The sequence below is a fragment of the Thermobia domestica genome, chromosome 12 (genome assembly GCF_964235325.1).
Source record: "Thermobia domestica chromosome 12, izTheDome1.hap1.1, whole genome shotgun sequence".
Lineage (NCBI taxonomy): Eukaryota > Metazoa > Arthropoda > Insecta > Zygentoma > Lepismatidae > Thermobia > Thermobia domestica.
In genome coordinates, this window is record NC_137465.1 from 204098262 (window position 1) to 204113855 (window position 15594).

Here is a 15594-nt window from a genome sequence, read left to right on the forward strand (position 1 = left end):
TAAAGTATTAGTAAAATCTTTTAAATTTAAATAGGCTAATTTACAGTAATTCACAGTTCTTTATTGATGTTGGAACTTAATTACAAAAGCCTTTGCAAACAAAGAAACATATACACTCATAAGCTATTTATACACCAGAAATACATATCTAACTTTATCTTACATGAATCAAAATGATAACATATTATATGAAATTGCGGTGGAGTGTTTTGTGCATTGTCAAGTTTTAATGTAATCATAGATAAAAATGCATTATCAAGTTTTAATGTGATTATGGATAAAAACAATTTAAGTTTGATGTCATTTACAGAGAACTTCAATTTCGACGCCAGATTATCATATGATTATAATAAATAAGAATAATCATTTAAACTCTCAATATTTAGGTGAGATAAAGACGATTTCTGTGGCGTCAGTCAATCAATAAAGCTCGGAATTAATGGCAAAATGCCATAAGTGCCATTATTGCAATTTTCATGATATCTTCAGGCAAAGTCCAATTTCAGAATTTAGAAGCAATTTGTTGCCATTGTCATAGGTTTTCTCTTCCACTACTCTTGATTTACTCACGAATGACAGCATACCACAGATCTGAGTCGCTCTTATCTGACCAAGCGATTTCGGTGTCTGATAATAACTGGTCTATTCCCGTTGGAATGTGTCAATAGGAGGGGCGGGGATGCTAGTAAGTATTTAGTTCTTGGAATTTTGAAGCAGTGTTCGGTTCTTGGAATGACAAACGAAGATGCTTACTTTCAAGAAGTAGCCGGGTGGGCAGTTATTGTGAATCTTAGATGTGCGTGATACAGAACTGGTATTTATGTGCGTATCAGTATTTCAAGGTGTCAAAAGTTGGTCTTTCTAGACAACAGAAGTTGGAAAAATTTGTGTGAGTGAGTTCAGGCGTACTATGTTTTCAACAGACGGTTCTGTACTGTTCTGTAAGTTATGTGAAACTGTGGTTTCCGCTGAAAAGCGTTATTTTGTAACACACCATACAAGCACTGCAAAACATAATTCAACAAGGACACGCACATCAGCTGGTGAAAAGGTTCAAAATCATCTTGTAACAGTCACGAATTCCGCTTCACGTACTAACAGTTTTGCGAATGAACTGTGTGAAGCTCTAATTAACGCGGATCAGGGCCTAAAATTCAAGGAAATCACAGCTCCACACTGGTAAAAATTTTATATAGTATAGAAAAACTAGTTTAGTCAGCATTTGTTTTGACATATAATCAGTGTTCTGTCCAGTACATCATGTTTACCTGCAACAATTATTGTTATTATTATTATTATTATGTAGGAGAATTTTGTCATCCAGAGCAAACAAAATTAAAGGCACATTAGGATACATATTTAATTGTATTGTATTTAAACCATAAAATACAGGAAACAAACCGGTAAGAAAAATAGTCACACTGGAAGGGAAAAGTCACTTTTTCTTACGTAAGAATTTCATTTTAACAAAAGAGACACTGACCAAAGCTTAAAACTTTACTTTATTTTAAATTATAATTTGTAACTGTTTCGGATATCTAGCATATCCTTCTTCAGACACGATCGAAATTAATGAAAATACAGACATATATATAAATGTTGTTATAACAGAGTTTAAATTCTTGAATAGTCTTACTAAGAATTTCACTGTCATTTTTCCGTGATCATCACACTGTCTCAGTCGGTTTTCTGCCGAGGCAAATACACCGTTATACCAGGGCTTTTCCTCTGACTTCCTACCAACTTCAAAACGCCTTTCCTTTCTGGCCAGCCATTTCATAACAGCAGGGGTTGGGCTAAAATCTTCCAACGGACCCATATTTATATTAATGTGAAGGTAATTTTTCACAGTAGTGGGAGCCAAAGAGAGTCTGTTATCTGTTTTCAATATGTTGTAGTCACTTATAAGTCTTTCAACATCGGAAGAAGATGGTTTCGAAGCAACAACTCGGGCTAGACTTGTTGACAGAGCATGAAAGACTGATTTCCACAGATTTTCATGAGAAGGCTTTTAGCATCTAGACCTTTCAACATACTGCACGATGATGCCTATCTATATTGCATTGTGAACTGCAAAAGATCTGTATCAGGACATGTGACTTTGTGGCATTCTCTTAGGGCATCATCAGTTACATCGTCTTGCAAAACACGCAAAGGCTCCAAGGCAACAATACTGTCTTCATACAGCAAACGCTGACTAACAAAGTTAATTATGGAATCCTTGACTTCGTAGCGTACTACAGTAAAATCTCTTTTCTCACTGACATATTTGTTATGGGATTTATTGCGACGTGTGTTACGATGAAGTTGAATACCATGTAATGAGTACTGCATTTCTCCGTTGACATTCTCTTGCATACGTTCATTTAAAAACGTTGCTTCCCACCCGCCTAACAGAGGTTTCTCTTTCATACTCTCCAATTGTGCTACATTTCTATTTTTATTCGTTATTATGTCCAAAAGAAGCATTTCATCACTCTCGAACTTCTGCTGGCAGTTCTTGAAAACATATAGATCGTCTGTCACAAGACACAGAAGATGAAGGCGATCTACTTCTATCCATTTACGCAGATGACCATTGGCTTCATTACATCCATGGCTTTCCGTTTGCAAGTAAAGACAGCTTGGATACCAATTATTTTTGGGGAGAGTAGTGAGCATACTGATTGAAAATTCTGTCCACCTGACGTCAAAATATTCTGGGTAGTGCAAAACTTCTAAATTATTTTCTGAAGCCACCACCGTTAAACCTTTCGTTCGCTGCCCTGAAGAGTGATAGAAAGCACACAGTCCAGATGCTGCTTGTATGAGAGATGAAACTTCTTGGACATTTTTGGTGACATCTTTCCATACTAAATTAGCACACCAAATTTTCAACAGAGGTAACGTTTCACCTGAAGCAACTTTCATCAGTTAACAATTTCCACATTCCTTTGTGTTCTCCTGTATTCATGTAATTATCGAAGTCACTATGGGAAACAGTTCTTTCCATGGCATTACTCTTTCTACTAATTTTCGTAACGCTGCAACATGCGCTTCGGAGCCTCTTCCTTCTGATTCTTCAAAGCCCAGGAACAATAACTTGTTCTTACCCTTTTTGTCAACAATATTGGCCATAACGTGATAATTGTGCAACTGCATTCTGTCGACACTACCATCGCTTCTCAGTGATATAGCTAGTGCGTTTTTAGGGCTTTTCGTACATTTTCTTTATCTGCCTCAACAATGCAATCTACAGTTCGGCGTGAGATGGTGCATTAAGATACAAGAAGTCAGAGGACTTGGGTTCAAACACTGTGTGTTGTATATTAACATCACTGCTACATGAGTCTGCGTACATCTGACCTTTCAGGAAAGCCATCTGTCTGGAAGGCCATGACCATGCACTTTAATGTTCCACATTTAGCATCATTAAACACTGTGTTCACGTATGCACCAATCTTCTTCGCTTTATCTACATTATGAGCTGAGAACTTCTTTAGTAGTTGGGATTCTTTACATTTCTCTTCAAATGTCATCGATGAAAATGTTTGAGCCTTAAGAGCCTCTTCGTGATGCTGAGACGACATGTGATTGTCGATGATTGCCTGTCTGCATTCTGCTCCAGTTTCTGTACAAATAGGTGGTATCTGTTTGCTAGTTCTAAAGTGCTTGACACTATGCAAATGCTCCATACAGACTATACACCTAATTCGCTTTCTTCCTTCACCGAATATCTGTAAAATTTCTGGTACTTTCACTTTATGTTTTTGAGAGTATGGTAGCTAGGAACTATGCACTGATGGAAAGATTGCTGCAGCAGCAGCAGAGCCGTCATTTTTCACTCTTTCATCATCTACAACGGAAAGTTTAGAAACAGTAGCTGGTAGACCTGATTCAGCACCTTCAGGTTCAACTGAAACATCATCAACGGCATTTGAAACAGAAGGGCTTCTGTTTTCTTCTTTGGGTCTGTCATCTTTTGTGAACCAGAACAGAAGACTCCTTTGAGTAGCAGTATCCTAAATTAGAAAGAGAAATGTACCCTAAATTACTAATCCCGGTTTTGCACTGCGTAAAGTCGTGCCAAAAATTATAGAGCCGCAATTTTGCGACATAAATACTCAATAATGGTGGGGCTTGCAAAGAAACTGAGTTTACGCGTTAAGAAAATAAGCGTTTTTCTGTCAGTGCTAACAGATTATATGCAATTATGAATTATTTACAAAAGAACGTGTTTTTGTGATGTTACGAGGCTCTTGCCAAAGTTATGTAATTTTTTCCAAGGAAACAGGGGGACAGAATAAAATCTATCTTCATCCATGTATACCAAATCAATTTTACTATATAGGCTAGTATTGTTAGAATTAAATAAAAAATTAATTACATATTTAATTTTACTTAATTCTAACAATGAGAACTAATAACAAACTTCATTTGTTATGTATCTCTGAAAGTACGTTTTATTCTGCTTATCTCTTTTCTTGCAGCAAAAAGAAAAAAATCGTAACCAGAAGTCTCGGATCATCACCAAAATCACATCCCTTCCCCTCACACAGAGACAGACAATATACTCACGATTGCAAATTATCTGTTAGCAGTTACTTTATGTTTATGTTACATAAAAAGTTATTTTCGTCTGCTTAAAGTGCATGTAGCCCCAGCTTTATCTAGTATTAATGTCGCAAAATTATCGCTCTTATTTTTGGGACGAACTCAATGAAATAAACAGAATTTAAAGGATTTATTTCCAGAGGAATTTTGGACCTGGAATGACTGCTATTATGAGCCTTTATATTCTTCTTCACATATAGCAAAATGAATAATCTTCGCATCCTTATTCTGAACTAAGATAACTAATAATTTTAAATTGAGACTGATACCGTGGCCTAGTTAAGGTTGAACTGTTGTATATCAGTGCTAGGCATACTCCGGACTGCCGTACAGGTTCGTCAGTGTCGAATCTGAATCTGAATTTAACAACTGGTACCACTATCACTATCGGATTTAGCAGCTTTCATTATTTATCTATAAATTACACCGACTTCTTCTAAGACTAAGTACTTCTCCACTGACAAGACCATGTACTCTTTTCCCCAACATGCCCAACTTGGCTTAAATTTACTGCGTTATAGGCTACTGCCTACTGTACCTGTTCATACTGCTGACCAGTGGCGGCGATTGGACGCTAAAAGTGGGGGGGCAAGACATGATCTGAATATTTGTATAGGGTCTATCAATGTTAATATACACATTTCCCTGGTTGAAACTACATACATTAATAGGCCATTTCAGAAAAGTGGGGGGGGGGCAACTGCCCCCCTTTGCCCCCCCTAATCGCCGCCCATGCTGCTGACTGTGAGCGCGATTTCTCAAAACCGGGTAATATTTAGTCAGTAGTGAGTGCCCACACTAAGAAATTCCTGGAGGGTTCCCTGTATAATTTTACTGAGGCTTTGAATTCCAATGTTCCATATAAAAATAAATAGACCTAATGTCCAACTCCCAACAACATGGAAAATTGAATACCCTATACTGCTTGTAGGCACAAGGTACCGGTAATCAACTAGATAAGAGCCATGTGTCAGTTGTGTCTGCAGGCATAAAGACGAACTAAACGAATACTGGCTTACCTTTTGTTTCTTTATTTCCTTCCTCTGTTCCATTTTCGTTATTGTTTCTAAAGTAATGAAATTACTTTACCAAAGGCAACAATGCATCGTCACCAAACAGCGAACACTGATCTATAGACAAAAGAATTAACCCGGGCCGGCTAGCAGTGTTGCCAACAAGTTGATACAAAAAGTCGCTAAATAGGACATGAAATGACTCCAATTTTGGCTGAAAAGTCGCTAAAAAAATTTCGTGGAATTTTGCCTTTATATATATATATATATATATATATATATATATATATATATATATATATATATATATATATATATACGTTCTTGTAGCGTAGATAGTACTATGGCTAGATCATGTATATTATCACACACTTTATATATACATGATCTAGCCATAGTACTATCTAAGCTAGAAGAACGTATATGAAAGACTCATATATAACTAACAATAATTTCCTTTTTATATATCTTTATGATCTATTTTGCTTCAGCGAAATCAAAGATGAGTTTAGAAAAACGAGCAAAATTAAAGTTCTAGATAAAGTCTTACTTCACTTGTACTCACCTTTCTACAGATAATCTGTTTGCTATCGGTAATGTATTATTTGTGCCTCAAAACGGAAGCTCTGTAAACTAAAGGACATTGAAAGTTGGAGTTGGTTCCCGTTAGAAGGTAAGAGATAACAACAATCAAAGCGGGAATATAGAGATAAATGTTATGTACTTTCCCAGCTCGTCAACATCTACACTGATTCAAACAAGCAAAAGGAAAATAAACATATATCTGAACTGATTCGAGCTAATAGTATTTATTTTAGGACAAGTTGTTCGCAGCACAAAAGTCGCTAGATTTGTAAGTAAGTCACCAAATCGTCATTCAAAAATCACCAAAAAAGTCGCCAATCGGAAAAATAATTTTTTGTCGCTATCCTGGAAGGCGAATCCCCTAGATTTAGCGACTTTTCCCCCAAATTGGCAACACTGCCGGCTAGCGAGATTTTTTCCCCATTAAACTTACGAACGGATAATATTTCCTGGGTTATTATTGGTTGTTGAGAGTTTACGGTGCTTCGGCTAAATTTTTGGCGGTTATTGATGTATGTTATCTCAGATAGTACATATTTCTATAACGGATTTAAAGGATCCTGTAATTTTTATCTACGACACAACACATTTCATTATATCCGAATAGTGTAATATCCTATTGAAACAACAGAAAAACGTGCAGTTAGTTGCATATTTTAAAACTATATGAATGCAACCGAAAACGTTTGAAAACTAAATATAGTCAAAAAGTTCCTTCGACCTCAAAATTGGCAATGGTTTTCCCTGCCATCTAGGAGAACACCTATACGTATTAACTCTGGCTTAATGTCATATACTGGCAGTTATATGGAATTGAGTAACCCATTGCATAATGAATGTATTGAATCAGTAAGACTTTATTTGACACACTAAACGCGTTTAAATGTAATCCGAGAAAAGTAAGGTACTCACATTAATACCACTCCACACTTTAAGAATTATAGTTCCACACTCCTTTCCTAAAGTTCCACAAAGTGTGGAGTACTCCACTCAATTTTAGGCCCTGACGCGGATATTCCTTTATGGAAGTCAGAAAATGTTTCCTTTAGAAACTTTCTCGAGAAATACACAAAACTAAAAGTTCCAAGTGAATCATCTTTGAGAAAGACTTACGTTGATAGCGCGTACAGCAGAACTATTGACGATATCCGTAAAAGTGTTGCTGACAAAAATATATGGAGTTCAATTGATGAAACTTGCAATATTCTAGGACTTTCCATTGCCAATGTTGTAATTGGAACTTTGGAAGGGGAAGAAGGCACACAAACATTTTTGATGGCATGAGAAGTTCTGGAAAAAGTAAATGGCATGGCGATTGCACAGGTTTTTACAAAATCACTGAGTATTCTGTGACCAAATACAAAAAGTCCTTCTTTTGTCACAGACGGAGCTGCATACATGAAAAGTGCAGCAAAAGCCCTTAAGGTTTTATTCCCATGTATGCTGCATGTCACCTGTCTGGTACACGCGCTACATAGAATTGCAGAGGAAGTTCGTTCTCATTTTCCTGACGTTGACTTTCTTGTGTCAAATGTGAAAACGGTATTTCTGAAAGCTTCCTCTTGAACAAGTGTGTTTCGCGAATTAGCCCCTGAACTTCCGCTTCCACCACAGCCTGTCTTAACGAGATAGGATACATGAATTGCAGCTGTTCTCTATTATGCTTACAACTTTGAACCCATCAAAAGAACCATTGATACTTTTGATGAGGATGATGCGTCTTCAATTAAGGTTGCTCAAAGTTTGCTTAAGAAGATTTCCTTGAAAAAGGACTTGTCTTGATTGCAACACATTTTGCAAAGTTACCAGATGATATTGCCAAGCTTGAAAAAAGAACAGACTCTCGCTAGTTCTCTGAAAATCTTAAATGATAGTCTCAACGATCTGAGTGTTGTACCTGGTGACAAGGGCGAGTACATTCGGCATAAGTGTGATCGTGTTGTAAGTGCTAACCCAGATTTGGGGAACTTGAAGGACATCGCTAGTGTTATGGAAGGTGATGCTGATATAACTGTTGACAGTGACATGGATCCTTCCCAAATTACATGTTTCAAGTATGCTCCAGTGACATCTGTCTCCAGTGACAGATATGGAAAGATCATTTTCACATCTAAAGCGAATTCTTTCTGACGGAAGAAAAAGCCTTTTCTTAAAAAGATGTTAATAATTTCAGAGAACAAAAATATGAAAAACCTTTCGTAAGAGAAAATAAACTGCTAGTGTAGTGTAAAATGACTTCCCTTTAGTATTTCCTGTGCTTTGAATATTTGTGCTAATGTGATCGCGTGTGAATAAATGTGATAGTGTTTTTAAGTCATTTTTTCATTGTTACTACTGAAGAATGGCGAATGAATTGTTATATGTCTTTTCTTCACGGGCTGCACAAGTTCCCAGAATTTTAAGTGGTATTAATATTTAATAATATTGTTGTAAACCTGTGAATCATCTGACAACAGTTACACAGATAGCTGTGCTTCCATCTGTTTTCTTTATCTGTTATTCTTGTGTCTTAGCATATATGAATATAAGATGGCAGAACTGTTGCCTGTGTTACTGTTGTCAAACGATTCACAGGTTTACAACAATATTATTGTGACCGATTACTGAAAACATAGAACATTATTCATTACTTGGCAGAAGTGCCAAAGATATTTTGTAAAGCTTTGCTCATATTAAACGATAAATACCAATGCAAATTCTCCCAGGTAGTAACTAGTTATTTTTGATATGCTCGGAAGGCGATGTCTTTGTGCTGAAAACAAACCTCCAGATTCTGTTGCATCTTACCGACCAATACAGCTAACCTTCGTATTTAGCAAAATTCTCGAGCGCATCATCATCGCCAGACTTATCTCCATCTCTCTACCCATCATTTGCTTCCTGTGCATCAGGCTGGATTCAGACCTAATTTTAGCATCAATGATCAACTGCTCAGACTCTTAAATTTTATTACAAATCATTATAATACTGCCCGACCGTCTTGTCTCATCCTTTTCGATCTCGAAAAAGCTTTTGATAAAGTTTGGCATTTAGCTCTCCTGTTCAAACTACACCGCTTCCGATTTCCGCTTTCTTATCTTCGATTCATATTTCACTTTCTTTCTAACCGCCTCTCTTATGTAACCATCAATAGCCCCTTCTCTCATCCGATTTTTATTCACTCTGGTGTACCCCAAGGCTCTGCTCTCTCACCCCTACTATATCTTCTGTTTGTAGCTGACATGCCAGCACTTCCTCTCAATGTGCACACTTTTCAATATGCTGATTGCACTGCTTTCCTCTTGTAACGTTCCTCTTTGAGCGTTACATTTTCTCAAAGAGAATATTTGCGGAAATGTTCAATCAGCTCTCAACTAATATTATTTCTTATTATATTTTCTCAATTCTCGACTTTCATGAAGGATTCAAGATGGTTGACAATTGGACTAGTGCGTGTAGATGTAGTATGCTACTTCCCTTTGTATGTCTATGGTTTGCGTTGAGCGGCTTTTGAGAGTAGCTCGGATCGTTTGAAATAATTTAAAAATTTTGTGTTTCATGTAAAACGGAAGGATTATTATGAATCTGCATATATAAATGCTCGTTTATATAAATTTTATTCTCCTTTAGTTATATTTGTTTTGTTATAAAATCTGTTACTTCCATTCTACGCTTTGATGCGTAGTATGGAATGACCAATCCGGAAGTGAGAGGGCTGCGGAGAGCCCCCTCTGGTTCACCTTTTCTTTGTACTACGAACTGCGAATATGGCCGTGGTGTGGTGAGAAGCACGATTGTCCATAATTTTGGATATTAATTTATAGTGAGCTATGCAGTGAGTGGCTGTTCTTTAATATAATATTTAAAGAAGCTGTTTTAGTCGAACGGTATGCTAGGCTAGCGGGTATAAACAAGAATCACAAGAGAACTTACTCAAATATTCAACCTGTGCGTTTTGAAGCATGGCTGAGATTGGTTAGATATTTCCTAACTGTTAATGTGATGAAAGCTGAAGTTCAGAAATCCCTTTTATGCTGTCTCCGGGACTGAACTCGATTGATGTATGGCCTCCTTCTCTTGACGTGGTGAATTTCCGTCCACCCTTACTACATTTTCTTGGCAAGGGACTTCGTCCTATATTACTTGTTGTCAGCTCAGCCTGCCTCTCTGGAATTTAATGTGTCTAACTGTGGTCGCTGTTGTGAGGATGAACATTGCAGCAGCTTTGCAGTGATTGTTTGTCTACCTGGTGGAGATAGCAGCGGAACGTATGCTTTTGCTATTAACCCAGGAGGGGTCGTCGTGTGATCAACCCACGCCGAGGTTATGGCTGTACACATGGTGAGATGTTGGAGGAGTCATCAGGACTGGTCGCCACCCTGGAGTGCTGTTTCACAGTGTTTCCACAGTGTCCCTATTCGTAAAGTGAAACCACGGTCGGGTGAGCTTTGGTAACTGTCTACTAGGTAAATATGTCTATTTCTTTTTATTCCGTCTTGTGAAGAAACTGGTATCATCCGGGAAGTTGCGGAAGAAATTGTCCACCATTTATAGTTGTCCAAATTGTTAAATATAATATCTAACGTCATATCAATGTCTTCGTGTGTTCACTATCTTACTACAGATTACTTATGAACAAACAATAATATACGTTCAATAATTCTCAGTCTTTCTTGGTGTATATATATATATTATCCGAGTCAGTTTACAATGTCCATAATATTGTCCGAAATGAGTTTTGTCCGTAATATGTCCGAGTAAACTAGAGTGAGTCTCTATCCAGTAAGTTGAATCATACGCCAGCGGGGTAGTCTGATATCAAAGCCGTTCCTCTCTTGCTCTGAATAAGATCATCTCTTAGAGTTGTCTAGATATATATATATTACTAGCTGCCATCTAGCACATGTATGTTAGCAACAGGTATTCCGTATTGTCCATTCTCTCAGGCATTCTATTTGATAAATTAAAGATTGATTAGCGATGGCTAGTTCATGTCTGTCTAGCAGCGGGCATTCCGTATTGTTTATCAATAACTATATACATATGTATATCTATATAATCTACAATCTAAGCATTAAGTCGCCGCACCCAAAGTTTGCATTCTCGAGTTGTTCTGTTACGTTTGATTGTGATGTTGCTCACTAGATCAGTGAAGCACGTTAAGACGGTGGGTGTACGATACCACTCGTACTTCAATGTGGGAGTGTCAGAAGTCGAGTCTAATTTCACTGGCTGGTTTTGTGTTCCCCCATAATGTGCTACAGAGTTTAATGTTATTACCGCCGCTGCTAATAGTAAATGTCGAGGGAAATGCCCTCTTAGCAGTTGGATGCGGGTGAAGTGGAGAAGTTATGTGCTAAAAAGGGGAAGGTTAATCGACGCAGCCGTAGGTCTCTCTCTCTTTGCAAGGAGATGTTCACGAGTGGTAATGTAATCGATAAATTTCCTTTGGTGAAGTAGCCTACCAAGGATTTTGTGCTATTGTCTAGAAATGTAAACAACTCTCTTACTGTTAGTACAGTGTGGCTTAATTCATATTGTTATTTATCTTTGAGTGGTGTTGGCGTTAAAAGGTTTGAGGAACTTAAACGGAATATAAAGATTTTTTTTTCCTGAATCTAGCTATCCACGATCATAAATGTCAATGAGAGTCTTTTGCTATGCGTTTATTACAAGGAAAGTTAAATAAACAGAGATGCAAGATATATGGTGTTATCCTAAATGATTTTTTTTTCTTTTCCTCGTCTTTTCCTTAGCATTGACAACGCAAGTAGTGTACAAGAATCTGGAGTAAGTAGTGTTGTGTTTACTGGTCTATAAATTATAGTGTAAGAAGGAATAACGGCGACCCAATGTTTTTTTTTCCTTTTCTTTCTTTTCCTTCGTTTCCTCAATGTCAGCTACGAATACAAATTCAAGGTAATATAAGACGCAAGGTAGCGCTTTTCAAGATGGCGTACGCAGCCCGAATTCTAATTATCGAAAGTGTTCCTTTTCACTCTGTACAGCTCGAATCATTCAACAGATTAATTCTTCTCTCAGTAGAGCGATTGACTCCTTCTTTCGATGGTACAATAAGTGGCGACTTCACATCAACTCCACTAAGATGCAGGCAACAGTCTTTATTCCACCTCGCAAGCGCTCTCGAGTACAGAAAAATCCGAATCTCCTTAACATCAGTGTCGACGGTACACGAATTCAACCCACTAAACAGGTCACTTACCTCGTTCTCACTATCGACCATCATCTAACTTGGCGGCCACCTCTGAAAGAAATCACTAGCAAGGCCTATAATCGTTTAAACCTTCTTAAACGTCTTATTGGTACCACATGGGGATTACAGCCTTCTACAGCACTCAATACCTACAAGGAATTTTTGCGCCCCGTCTTAACATATGGACATCCCGCCTGGGTTAGTGCATTACCCTACTTCTACAACAAATTAAAAGTGCTCGAACGACATGCTTTCCGTCTAGCATACCGAATCAAGCTTCCGAGTCCAACGCAGGAGTTGTATGACCGCATAACGTTTCCTACCCTACTTCATCACATCGAAAAATTAAGGCTCAGATTCATTACTACCCGCTTTCAGCAACGGCATCTTCTACTTCTGGACACGACGGATATCGATCGCAACTACGCTCTGGGATATAATTTCGTCACCTGTCCTTTATACCCAGTGTGCGAATTAGATAATCTATTTTGGGGGGATAAAATTAGGCCAAAGGACATAGTCTGAAGGTTCAAATTTCAAAATGAGACAATAAATGCCTTACCCCCCATATATATTATATATATATATATATATATATATATATATATATATATATATATATATATATATATATATATATATATATATATATATATATATGTGTGTGTGTGTGTGTATGTGTCATCTGTAATAAATAAGAGATTTATTAATTTAATAAATCTACCGACAATAACTATGCACATATATATTGTCTGACATACACACACGGTTTATTTAGTTAATAATTCGGCTCGAGCGATAGCCATGATCACAAGCATATGTTAATTTTTCCACTCATATTGAAAGCTTCCACTTTGCATTAATACATACAGGTTGCGAAAAGAAACCTACTTCAGTGTTGTGAAAACCACTAAAATTATCAGTTAAACCGGACTTTTATTTATTTATTTATTTTTTAAGAAAATCTAGATATTAGATTATCAAATAAGAAATGGATTGTTGCTGGTCCCGATTTCTCACATCAAGGTCAAATCGAAGGCCAAATATTTAAAAATATCTCAATTCAAATTTCGAGCTTGTGCTTCTACTTCCCGCTAAAGCTGTGCTCATCACGACTTTTTTTTTTCTCCAAATATCGATTCCGTGATGGGCACAGAAAGTCAACACTTACAAATTACTTTACTGTTAGGTTGAAGATGAGTTGATTCACTATGGGCTACGTTATTCAAATAAAGTAAAACATTACACTGAAGTTTTTCAGACAACATTAATTGCGTGGACAGCAAACTGTACAGCGAAAAGATGGAAAAATGAAGGGTTAACTTTTAAAAAACCCGCTCCAGTTGAAATGAGTATACAGACACGGACAATGACACGGAGAACCAGTCGTATTAACAAATGCTGAAACAAATCTTGAATTATTCGCTTATTCACCTAAAAATCAAATTCATTAACATGTCTGCTCACTAGGAGCGTATCCCCCAGCGTGTACGTTAACATACACCGTGTATACTTACGAGAGAATACCTATATCTCAGATTTTGAGTACAGTTTCAAAAGTTCATTTCCGTAAACTGTAAAAGCAGTGATTACTATGCTAATTATCACAAATTAAATGCAACTTTTGAGTTGCAAACACACAACCTACTAGGGAGTGAAGACCATGTGCTAACAAAGAGTACACTTGAAAATGAAATAACATGTTATAACAAAAATTAAAATAAGATGATAATCGATACAGATATAGAGGATGAATATGACATATCCGAACTTCGCCAAGAATGGTAGAAGAAGCTATTTGTTTACTTCTTCTTGGCCAACAGCTAAGAACATTTATAAATCTATATGTGGCTTTGTTATACGCAATTAGTACATTCAAATTCACAAACGATGACGAACTGAAGGGTACGAAGGTACAGTTGCAAGTAACAACCGTAGTCATAATAATATAGTTCTACTAAACAACGTTGAAAATAGTGGGTAATTAGGTGGTAAGTAGAAATGACCAAAACTGAAGTTTACATCGATCATTTCGAAATACAGCTAGAAGATTAAATTTACAAGAAATAACAAAAATCAGTGAAATTTGGCGTTATACTATGCATAGTTTGAGGGGGGAAAGCGAGCATCCCCGGTGGGGATACTTCAGCTGACTTCTTTGGGGGGGAACAAAATGTGATTGAGGGGGAAAATCCCCCTCATCCCCCCCGGTAATTCGCACCCTGTTTATACCTGCTCTTCTCCCTTTATCTCAAAACTCTTCCACCTGACCACCCCGACCATTTTGTCGCTTCTGCCTATTCTTCCGACCATCTTCCCCATCATGTTTCACCCACATATACTGCACTGTAAATCCATTATACTAACAGGGCTTCACATGTCTTCATCACTGTCCAGAGTAGCCCTTGGACAAGAAGATAACCAGCATTCGTCTTTTTAACAAATTGTTTGTGTTTGTCCTGTGAAGTGCACCTCACCATCACCTTTTTTCCTGCCCTAATGATTATGATCACAAGATCATAATGTCCAAATGGATACCGCAATATTATGAAATAAATATGTACTATAATAAAGTGCTATCTGTATAAATGATATTCCAGATTTCCTCTTCATCCCATAGACCGGCTCCAATCTCCTTTCTGCACCAGTACTTTCACCTCTCACCCCGGATAGAGGGGGTAACCCTCGCAAGGGAGCTAGCCTTTGGCTAGCAATTAAAAATAAATAAATAAAATAATAAACTTTGTCCTGAATTGACACACAAGTATCACGCTAAAGTGGTAGTGATTTTGTGTTATTTCAACACCTCATTTCTTACAAACATTCTTTGGAATCCGGGAATGTGCATGAAAAGATTACAGCATAACATGAACAGGAGGTAGTGCAGAATAGAGAATATTTGATGAAACTAATTGACACGTCTTATGAGCCATTGCCTTCCATTAAGAGGCAGAGCCGTAGCTAGGGGGGCGAGCGGGACGGTTGCCCCGCGCACTGACAGCTAGGGGGCGCCGAAAGAGCAAGAAGAAAGAAAAAGTGTTGAAAAAGAGCAAACGACGCGGCGCCCCGTATAAGTATTGGCACCCTATTAAATCAATATCGTTGTCGGTTTGCAAAGAAATAAATTTGTTAAGAATTTACTTGCTCTCTCTGCTCGCACTTGACACGTTTCAATAAGAGTCACAAGTTTTCACTTATTACTTTGATTTG